The 11,072-nt window shown below is 33.9% G+C and overlaps 1 long non-coding RNA gene across 1 annotated transcript; it reads right to left on the bottom strand.

The window, feature by feature from the left end:
• Positions 1–1,599: 1,599 nt before the first annotated feature.
• On the bottom strand, positions 1,600–10,765 carry LOC129347936 (uncharacterized). The gene is made up of 2 exons (XR_008600286.1): positions 10,120–10,765; positions 1,600–2,105 (listed from the first exon to the last, which is right to left on the bottom strand). It is a non-coding gene; the product is annotated as an uncharacterized LOC129347936 (long non-coding RNA).
• Between the last annotated feature and the right edge of the window lie 307 nt (positions 10,766–11,072).

The raw sequence follows: 11,072 nt of genomic DNA, 5'->3' as shown, positions 1-11,072 counted from the left end.
TTGATATCTTTGACATTTTTAGTACCACAAACCTTTAGTATCACATTTTATTATCATTTATTAGGACTTTCATGGAATCCACCAGCAGATTTACTTTTTGTTGACAAACTTTATTCTTGTCGTCGTGGGACTGCAGTATTTAAAACTCTTCCTTCTATTTGACCTCATGTTTATTAGTTTTAGTGGAGAAAGTTATTTTAATTGTCCATTAGTCTCTTAAAAACCAAATAATAAATTGGATTAGTCAAGAGCTTTAAATTTCTTACTTTGTCATATTTTAAATATGACAAAAAAATATAAAAATAAAGCGTCTTCAGACAATTTGACCTGTAATTGGCATTATATAAATAAAATAGAATTAAAATTGTATGTATCTTGTAATGTTGGAGTAATTCAGCCATATATGTTGGAAAACACATTTTCTTTGTCCATTAATCTGTTGATTGTTTTCTCCAGTAATTCATTTGTTTTGGTTTATAAAATGTCAAACCCAAATATATTCAGTTTACTGTCATAAAAACCAAAAAGATTTACATTCATGATGCAGGAATAAGGCAGTTTTTTACTTTTTATCTTAGTTTAGTCAGAAACATAGTTGATAATGTGTGAATTGTTGCAGCTTGTGAGCCGTAAAAGGTTTTAATCTTTGGGGCCGAGTGTCAGAAAACATTTAGAAACCAACATCAACAAAACACTCAACAAAGATTTGAACATCATTAAAGGGAAATCCAACTTTTGCATGACAATGTTTAATTAAAGGACATTTATTTCCAACGTAAATGTGTGATATTCATCCTCTGGAGCTTTCTCTTCACATCGTCTTCCACCTGGACTGGTTCAGTCGGGAGCATGTGCAACAAACATTTGAAAAACTGCACTTTAACATCAATGAATGACACTGAAGTTTAATCTCTACATAAATGAGACTGAGTCTGGATGTGCTGCTCTGTCATTAACTCCTAAGTTTAGGGAAAGTTCAAACAAAAGAGGACAGTTCAGATCAGACTTGAGAATGAGCTTATTCTGAACAAACATCTCAGACTTTCTGAGCTTCAGCACCTTTAGCAAGATATTTTAACAACAAGCAACTCAAGAGATCCAGAAGTTGGAGAGAGTTAGCTTTAGCTGAGCCAAAGAACATGTGGGATGCTAACCTAGCAAACATTTCAGACTTTTCTCTGTGAATTCTGAGAAATAATTTCCTATTTAATGACAGAGCTACACATCTTAACTCAGTCTCATTAAAACAGACTCTAATTCAGTGTCATCCATCCATATTAAAGTGCAGTTACCCAAAATGTTTGTTGCATGAGCTCCAACAAAACCTGTCCAGGTAGAAGGCCACTTTGACAAACAGGAAGTGGAAGATTCCAAGCAGATTTATAGAAGGGGGAACCGGACTGTACTAAGTGTGGTCCAGTATAGAGGGGTGTTCTGTGGGTTTTTAAGGCTGATAATGATTATTAGTGAGACATTTGGAGTAGATATTCATTTGCAGTAAATGAAAGTATTTAAAATCTTGTTGTTAAACTTAGAAGAACTTTAACAGAAAACTTTGTTGTTACCGTGTTGTTTATTCATGTTTTACAGATGTTAAGGTAAAGGAGACTTTTTGTGACGTATAACCAATCAAATCACTCCAGAAGACAGAGCGACCACAGGTAGATAAAGGTTCAGAGCCAAAGTAAATGTATTTATTACCGGTAAAAAATACCAATAATCAGAAAATCAGTCAGCCCACAATTACTACAATTCTACAGTGTATGTCTCTTTGCTTTGACTTGTTATTTATACAATATACTATGTATATTTTATACTATACTACTACGTTTGTTTCCTCCTCCACTGTTGTTTTCTGGATTGTACTCAGCTTCATGCCTTCGTCCACCAGGCCTCCGTTGACTCGTCCCGCCTGCCGTCTCTGGAGCTGAAGCTGGATTGGAACAGACCAAAGTACAGTCCAATCACGATGCCAGCTGCCTCTCAAAAGGCTCCTTCATCTGGCAGGTGGCGCCACTTCTTCTGAGGTGAAGCTGAGCTGGTCCAGCAGAACTTTGGAGATGTGTTCCAGTGGCTGGTGGATGTGTGGGGAGATAGAGAGGGACCTTTGAATTGTTCACAAAGGAAAACAGGGAACACATTAGTAGTTTTAGTTTAGGCTGCTACTGCGGTGTGTTTTTGGGTTTTAAGAGGTGAACAGGAAGAGGTTTTTTCATATTGATTATCTTTTACTTTATTCCTGGTTGGAATGTCCATCAATGTCAACGTGAAGTTCACTTTTAGTTCTGTTTATTTATTTTGATTTTACTAACACCCATTTGCTTTTAACCCCCTCACATGTTCTGTTGTTGTAAACTTACTCTTTCAAATAAATTCTCATCTAACCCTCTGCAAACCAGCATTTGGACTGTTTTTGTGTTGCTCCTCACCTACTTCAGACAACTGGGACAAAACGTTTTGTGGACTAAAGGCTAACCTATGACATTTTTAGAACGACATGATAATGTCGACAAAAAAATGGTATTTTTCAAACATGTTGTAAAAAGGTGCCATAAGATGAAATAATGTAAAGGGGGGCGTGAAAAACACTCAAGAAAGGTTTTCTTTGAAAAAAAAATCATCATGAATTTTGCCGCAAAAAAACGCCTTACTATACTATGTGGAAAAAAAATGTGATTTTTCAACATGTTGTAAAAACGTGCCATATGATGAAATAATGTAAAGGAGTCCGTGAAAAACACTCCAGAAAGGTTTTCTTTAAAAAAAAAATCATCATGAATTTTGCCGCAAAAAAACGCCTTACTATACTATGTGGAAAAAAAATGTGATTTTTCAACATGTTGTAAAAACGTGCCATATGATGAAATAATGTAAAGGAGTCCGTGAAAAACACTCCAGAAAGGTTTTCTTTAAAAAAAAATCATCATGAATTTTGCCGGAAAAAAACGCCTTACTATACTATGTCGAAAAAAAATGTGATTTTTCAAACATGTTGTAAAAACGTGCCATATGAAGAAATAATGTAAAGGGGGGCGTGAAAAACACTCCAGAAAGGTTTTCTTTGAATAAAAAATCATCATGAATTTTGGCGCAAAAAAACGCCTTACTATACTATGTCGAAAAAAAATGCGATTTTTTCAACATCTTGTAAAAACGTGCCATATGATGAAATAATGTAAAGGAGGCCATGAAAAACACTCCAGAAAGGTTTTCTTTGAAAAAAAAAATCATCATGAATTTTGGCGCAACAAAAAACGCCTTACTATACTATGTCGAAAAAAAATGTGATTTTTCAAACATGTTGTAAAAACGTGCCATATGATGAAATAATGTAAAGGAGGCCATGAAAAACACTCCAGAAAGGTTTTCTTTGAAAAAAAAAATCATCATGAATTTTGCCGCAAAAAAAGCGCCTTACTATACTATGTCGAAAAAAAATATGATTTTTCAAACATGTTGTAAAAACGTGCCATATGATGAAATAATGTAAAGCGGGGCGTGAAAAACACTCCAGAAAGGTTTTCTTTGAAAAAAAATCATCATGAATTTTGGCGCAACAAAAAACGCCTTACTATACTATGTCGAAAAAAAATGTGATTTTTCAAACATGTTGTAAAAACGTGCCATATGATGAAATAATGTAAAGGAGGCCATGAAAAACACTCCAGAAAGGTTTTCTTTGAAAAAAAAAATCATCATGAATTTTGCCGCAAAAAAATGCCTTACTATACTATGTCGAAAAAAAATATGATTTTTCAAACATGTTGTAAAAACGTGCCATATGATGAAATAATGTAAAGGAGGGCGTGAAAAACACTCCAGAAAGGTTTTCTTTGAAAAAAAAATCATCATGAATTTTGGCGCAAAAAAACGCCTTACTATACTATGTCGAAAAAAAATGTGATTTTTCAAACATGTTGTAAAAACGTGCCATATGATGAAATGATGTAAAGGAGGCCATGAAAAACACTCCAGAAAGGTTTTCTTTGAAAAAAAATCATCATGAATTTTGGCGCAAAAAAAACGCCTTACTATACTATGTCGAAAAAAAATGTGATTTTTCAAGCATGTTGTAAAAACGTGCCATATGATGAAATGATGTAAAGGAGGCCATGAAAAACACTCCAGAAAGGTTTTCTTTGAATAAAAAATCATCATGAATTTTGGCGCAAAAAAAACGCCTTACTATACTATGTCGAAAAAAAAATGTGATTTTTCAAACATGTTGTAAAAACGTGCCATATGATGAAATAATGTAAAGGGGGGCGTGAAAAACACTCCAGAAAGTTTTTCTTTGAAAAAAAAAAAATCATGAATTTTGGCGCAAAAAAACGCCTTACTATACTATGTCGAAAAAAAATTTGATTTTTCAAACATGTTGTAAAAACGTGCCATATGATGAAATAATGTAAAGGAGTCCGTCAAAAACACTCCAGAAAGGATTTCTTTGAAAAAAAAATCATCATGAATTTTGGCGCAAAAAAACGCCTTACTATACTATGTCGAAAAAAAATATGATTTTTCAACATGTTGTAAAAACGTGCCATATGATGAAATAATGTAAAGGAGTCCGTGAAAAACACTCCAGAAAGGTTTTCTTTGAAAAAAAAAATCATCATGAATTTTGCCGGAAAAAAACGCCTTACTATACTATGTCGAAAAAAAATGTGATTTTTCAAACATGTTGTAAAAACGTGCCACATGAAGAAATAATGTAAAGGGGGGCGTGAAAAACACTCCAGAAAGGTTTTCTTTGAAAAAAAAAATCATCATGAATTTTGCCGGAAAAAAACGCCTTACTATACTATGTCGAAAAAAAATATGATTTTTCAACATGTTGTAAAAACGTGCCATATGATGAAATAATGTAAAGGAGGCCATGAAAAACACTCCAGAAAGGTTTTCTTTGAAAAAAAAAATCATCATGAATTTTGGCGCAAAAAAACGCCTTACTATACTATGTTGAAAAAAAATGTGATTTTTCAAACATGTTGTAAAAACGTGCCACATGAAGAAATAATGTAAAGGGGGGCATGAAAAACACTCCAGAAAGGTTTTCTTTGAATAAAAAATCATCATGAATTTTGGCGCAAAAAAACGCCTTACTATACTATGTCGAAAAAAAATATGATTTTTCAATATGTTGTAAAAACGTGCCATATAATGAAATAATGTAAAGGAGTCCGTGAAAAACACTCCAGAAAAGTTTTCTTTGAAAAAAAAATCATCATGAATTTTGGCGCAAAAAAACGCCTTACTATACTATGTCGAAAAAAAATGCGATTTTTCAAACATGTTGTAAAAACGTGCCACATGAAGAAATAATGTAAAGGGGGGCATGAAAAACACTCCAGAAAGGTTTTCTTTGAATAAAAAATCATCATGAATTTTGGCGCAAAAAAACGCCTTACTATACTATGTCGAAAAAAAATATGATTTTTCAACATGTTGTAAAAACGTGCCATATAATGAAATAATGTAAAGGAGTCCGTGAAAAACACTCCAGAAAGGTTTTCTTTGAAAAAAAAATCATCATGAATTTTGGCGCAAAAAAACGCCTTACTATACTATGTCGAAAAAAAATGCGATTTTTTCAACATCTTGTAAAAACGTGCCATATGATGAAATAATGTAAAGGAGGCCATAAAAAACACTATGGAAAGGTTTTCTCTGAAAAAAAAAAAATCACGAATTTTGGCGCAAAAAAACGCCTTACTATACTATGTCGAAAAAAAATGTGATTTTTCAAACATGTTGTAAAAACGTGCCATATGATGAAATAATGCAAAGGAGGCCATGAAAAACACTCCAGAAAGGTTTTCTTTGAAAAAAAAAAATCATGAATTTTGGCGCAAAAAAACGCCTTACTATACTATGTCGAAAAAAAATGTGATTTTTCAAACATGTTGTAAAAACGTGCCATATGATGAAATAATGCAAAAGAGGCCATGAAAAACACTCCAGAAAGGTTTTCTTTGAAAAAAAAATCATCATGAATTTTGGCGCAAAAAAACGCCTTACTATACTATGTCGAAAAAAAATGTGATTTTTCAAACATGTTGTAAAAACGTGCCATATGATGAAATAATGTAAAGGGGGGCGTGAAAAACACTCCAGAAAGGTTTTCTTTGAAAAAAAAAATCACCATGAATTTTGGCGCAACAAAAAACGCCTTACTATACTATGTCGAAAAAAAATGGTATTTTTCAAACATGTTGTAAAAACGTGCCATATGATGAAATAATGTAAAGGAAGGCGTGAAAAACACTCCAGAAAGGTTTTCTTTGAAAAAAAAAAACATCATGAATTTTGGCGCAAAAAAACGCTTTACTATACTATGTCGAAAAAAAATATGATTTTTCAACATGTTGTAAAAACGCGCCATATGATGAAATAATGTAAAGGAGGCCATGAAAAACACTCCAGAAAGGTTTTCTTTGAAAAAAAAAATCATCATGAATTTTGGCGCAAAAAAACGCCTTACTATACTATGTCGAAAAAAAATGTGATTTTTCAAACATGTTGTAAAAACGTGCCATATGATGAAATAATGTAAAGGAGGCCATGAAAAACACTCCAGAAAGGTTTTCTTTGAAAAAAAAAATCATCATGAATTTTGCCGCAAAAAAAGCGCCTTACTATACTATGTCGAAAAACAATATGATTTTTCAAACATGTTGTAAAAACGTGCCATATGATGAAATAATGTAAAGCGGGGCGTGAAAAACACTCCAGAAAGGTTTTCTTTGAAAAAAAATCATCATGAATTTTGGCGCAACAAAAAACGCCTTACTATACTATGTCGAAAAAAAATGTGATTTTTCAAACATGTTGTAAAAACGTGCCATATGATGAAATAATGTAAAGGAGGCCATGAAAAACACTCCAGAAAGGTTTTCTTTGAAAAAAAAAATCATCATGAATTTTGCCGCAAAAAAACGCCTTACTATACTATGTCGAAAAAAAATATGATTTTTCAAACATGTTGTAAAAACGTGCCATATGATGAAATAATGTAAAGCGGGGCGTGAAAAACACTCCAGAAAGGTTTTCTTTGAAAAAAAATCATCATGAATTTTGGCGCAAAAAAACGCCTTACTATACTATGTCGAAAAAAAATGTGATTTTTCAAGCATGTTGTAAAAACGTGCCATATGATGAAATGATGTAAAGGAGGCCATGAAAAACACTCCAGAAAGGTTTTCTTTGAAAAAAAATCATCATGAATTTTGGCGCAAAAAAAACGCCTTACTATACTATGTCGAAAAAAAATGTGATTTTTCAAGCATGTTGTAAAAACGTGCCATATGATGAAATAATGTAAAGGAGTCCGTGAAAAACACTCCAGAAAGGATTTCTTTGAAAAAAAAATCATCATGAATTTTGGCGCAAAAAAAACGCCTTACTATACTATGTCGAAAAAGAAATGTGATTTTTCAAACATGTTGTAAAAATGTGCCATATGATGAAATAATGTAAAGGAGGCCATGAAAAACACTATGGAAAGGTTTTCTCTGAAAAAAAAAAAAATCATGAATTTTGGCGCAAAAAAACGCCTTACTATACTATGTCGAAAAAAAATGCGATTTTTCAAACGTGGTAAAAACGTGCCATATGATGAAATAATGCAAAAGAGGCCATGAAAAACACTCCAGAAAGGTTTTCTTTGAAAAAAAAAAATCATGAATTTTGGCGCAAAAAACGCTTTACTATACTATGTCGAAAAAAAATGTGATTTTTCAAACATGTTGTAAAAACGTGCCATATGATGAAATAATGCAAAAGAGGCCATGAAAAACACTCCAGAAAGGTTTTCTTTGAAAAAAAAATCATCATGAATTTTGGCGCCAAAAAAACGCCTTACTATACTATGTCGAAAAAAATATGTGATTTTTCAAACATGTTGTAAAAACGTGCCATATGATGAAATAATGTAAAGGGGGGCGTGAAAAACACTCCAGAAAGGTTTTCTTTGAAAAAAAAATCATCATGAATTTTGGCGCAAAAAAAACGCCTTACTATACTATGTCGAAAAAAAAATGTGATTTTTCAAACATGTTGTAAAAACGTGCCATATGATGAAATAATGTAAAGGGGGGCGTGAAAAACACTCCAGAAAGGTTTTCTTTGAAAAAAAAATCACCATGAATTTTGGCGCAACAAAAAACGCCTTACTATACTATGTCGAAAAAAATATGTGATTTTTCAAACATGTTGTAAAAACGTGCCATATGATGAAATAATGTAAAGGGGGGGCGTGAAAAACACTCCAGAAAGGTTTTCTTTGAAAAAAAAAATCATCATGAATTTTGGCGCAAAAAAAAAACGCCTTACTATACTATGTCGAAAAAAAATGTGATTTTTCAAACATGTTGTAAAAACGTGCCATATGATGAAATGATGTAAAGTAGGCCATGAAAAACACTCCAGAACGGTTTTCTTTGAAAAAAAAATCATCATGAATTTTGGCGCAAAAAAAACGCCTTACTATACTATGTCGAAAAAAAATGTGATTTTTCAAACATGTTGTAAAAACGTGCCATATGATGAAATAATGTAAAGGAGGCTGTGAAAAACACTCCAGAAAGGTTTTCTTTGAAAAAAAAAAATCATCATGAATTTTGGCGCAGAAAAACGCCTTACTATACTATGTCGAAAAAAAATATGATTTTTCAACATGTTGTAAAAACGTGCCATATAATGAAATAATGTAAAGGAGTCCGTGAAAAACACTCCAGAAAGGTTTTCTTTGAAAAAAAAATCATTATGAATTTTGGCGCAAAAAAAACGCCTTACTATACTATGTCGAAAAAAAATATGATTTTTCAACATGTAAAAACGTGCCATATTATGAAATAATGTAAAGGAGGCCGTGAAAAACACTATGGAAAGGTTTTCTTTGAAAAAAAAAAATCATGAATTTTGGCGCAAAAAAACGCCTCGAAAAAAAATGCGATTTTTTCAACATGTTGTAAAAACGTGCCATATGATGAAATAATGTAAAGGAGGCCATGAAAAACACTCCAGAAAGGTTTTCTTTGAAAAATAATCATCATGAATTTTGGCGCAAAAAAACGCCTTACTATACTATGTCGAAAAAAAATATGATTTTTCAACATGTTGTAAAAATGTGCCATATGATGAAATAATGTGAAGTAGGCCATGAAAAAGTATGTCGTCCAAAATATGACAAAAATGTCATCGTTTAGTATGTCGTCCAAAATTTCTTGGCCGTGGTCTTTCTGGTCTTGCTCCAGAACACCTTCATCAACTGTGTTTTCCTTTGAAGAGGCCTTCAGATGCTTCTGTCTCTGACAACTAATATTTTCAGCTGAACTAAAGACAGACTTTGTGATTTTTCTGCTCACATGTTGTGTTATTGTAAACTTCCTCTTTCAAATAAATATCCTCCTAACCCCCTGGAAACCAACAATTGTCCTGTTTTTGTGTTGCTCCTCAGTGACCCTAGACAGCTGGGTCCTAATGTTTTTTGAGCAACACACCATAATATGACGTTTTTACAATGATGGTTCTACTACGGAACCAGTTTGACATGTTCAGGTGTTCTTTGTGTGAAAACTCAGAGATTTCAGGTATCAGAAGGTGGTTTTCAACTTTCTTTGTTAACTTTCTGCTTCAACTTTAAACTAAATTTCCTTGACTAACCCCGCCCTCTGGACTTCCAGGAAGCTGTGTTCCTATTGGCTGTCCAGGTGGCTGCTAGGTGTTATCAGGAACACCTGAGCAGCTCAGTGTCTTCCTGCTTTATTTAGCTGCAGACAAACATTTCCTCTGTTTCTCTTCACCACAGAACTGGGTTTGGCTGCCTTCAGTCTTGCCATAGGCTTTTTACAAACACACTGACTGCAACTCAGGAATAATGTCCACATGTGGCATCACATTTCTTTATAAAAAGCAAATTTTAAAAAAAAGTGCTTTAGTGCATAACCACCTAGTGCATGTAAACCTCTACACATTCTATGCTCGTTTTTGTGTATTGCTGGATAGATTTTACGGCCTGACAACCTGTATTATGAACCTGGAACATTTCAGTTTATGAACTTCTTTTATGTAAACTTAAGAACAGCAGTGAAATATTTTCTGCTTGATATTTCATACCTTGGCTCCAGAGATTGTAGCGTTTTTAGAAACCCTTCATTGTTGACCACAGTGTGCGGGTGGAGGTCCTTACAGATGAACCCAGAGATGGACGTAGTAATGCTGGGAAATGCAGCTTTGCTTTAAACGCCTGCAGGCTGAATGAAACCATAGACTGCATAGAAAGATAGATACAGTCTGTATAGAAAGATAGATACACAGACTGTAGGAGGATTCAGGATGGTGGCGCTGCAGGTAGTTTTGTAGGTAGTTTTGCAGGTAGTTTTGCAGGTTCCTGGTGTCGCCTTTCTTCTCTACTTTTACGAGGCACTTCTTGCATATCGCATCGTCTTTGGGGAGCTGTGCTTCTTCCCTCGGTGTTGCTGAAGCCACAATGGATCCACATGTTGGACTTAAACGCGGACAGGACGTCTCTTGCTGTCCGCTGTTTACCTGAACAAACTCTTCTTCAGCCGGTTCATTTCCGCCTCGTCCATGTGATTAATGCCGCTGTGTGGAGGCATGAAGTAGTGACGCTGGGAAATAGCAGCTGGCAGGGTTTACAGCGCATTATTATATTAATATTATTATTAATTATATCCATATTTGGCTCCAGCGCATCGACACTCATATGACACGAGGAAGAACGACGATATATCGCTGTATGGATATTTTAAAGGCAGACAGGGAACTCAACCTTCTTCCTCAATAGTTCCCCCTTTGTTTGGTGGTGTGTCAGGATTACTACATAGATGTGTAAATGACTGTAAGTTTAAAATAATCTGTCGATGTTGACAACTTGTTTTGATCATAGAGTTCTAAACTATATGGTTCAGTTCCAGATGACTAAATGTTGTGTTCCTTTGTAGACACTCTGTTCTGCTGTTGTCTAATAAATGAAACACTGGATGGTAGAACATCATCTGGACATTATATTCCTACAGTCTGACAGAATGAGTGTCCTCCTGAAACTT

This window comes from Amphiprion ocellaris, chromosome 21 (genome assembly GCF_022539595.1).
Source record: "Amphiprion ocellaris isolate individual 3 ecotype Okinawa chromosome 21, ASM2253959v1, whole genome shotgun sequence".
Lineage (NCBI taxonomy): Eukaryota > Metazoa > Chordata > Actinopteri > Pomacentridae > Amphiprion > Amphiprion ocellaris.
The sequence above is the reverse complement of the archived record's forward strand: the minus strand, read 5'-3'. Positions and strand labels throughout refer to the sequence as shown.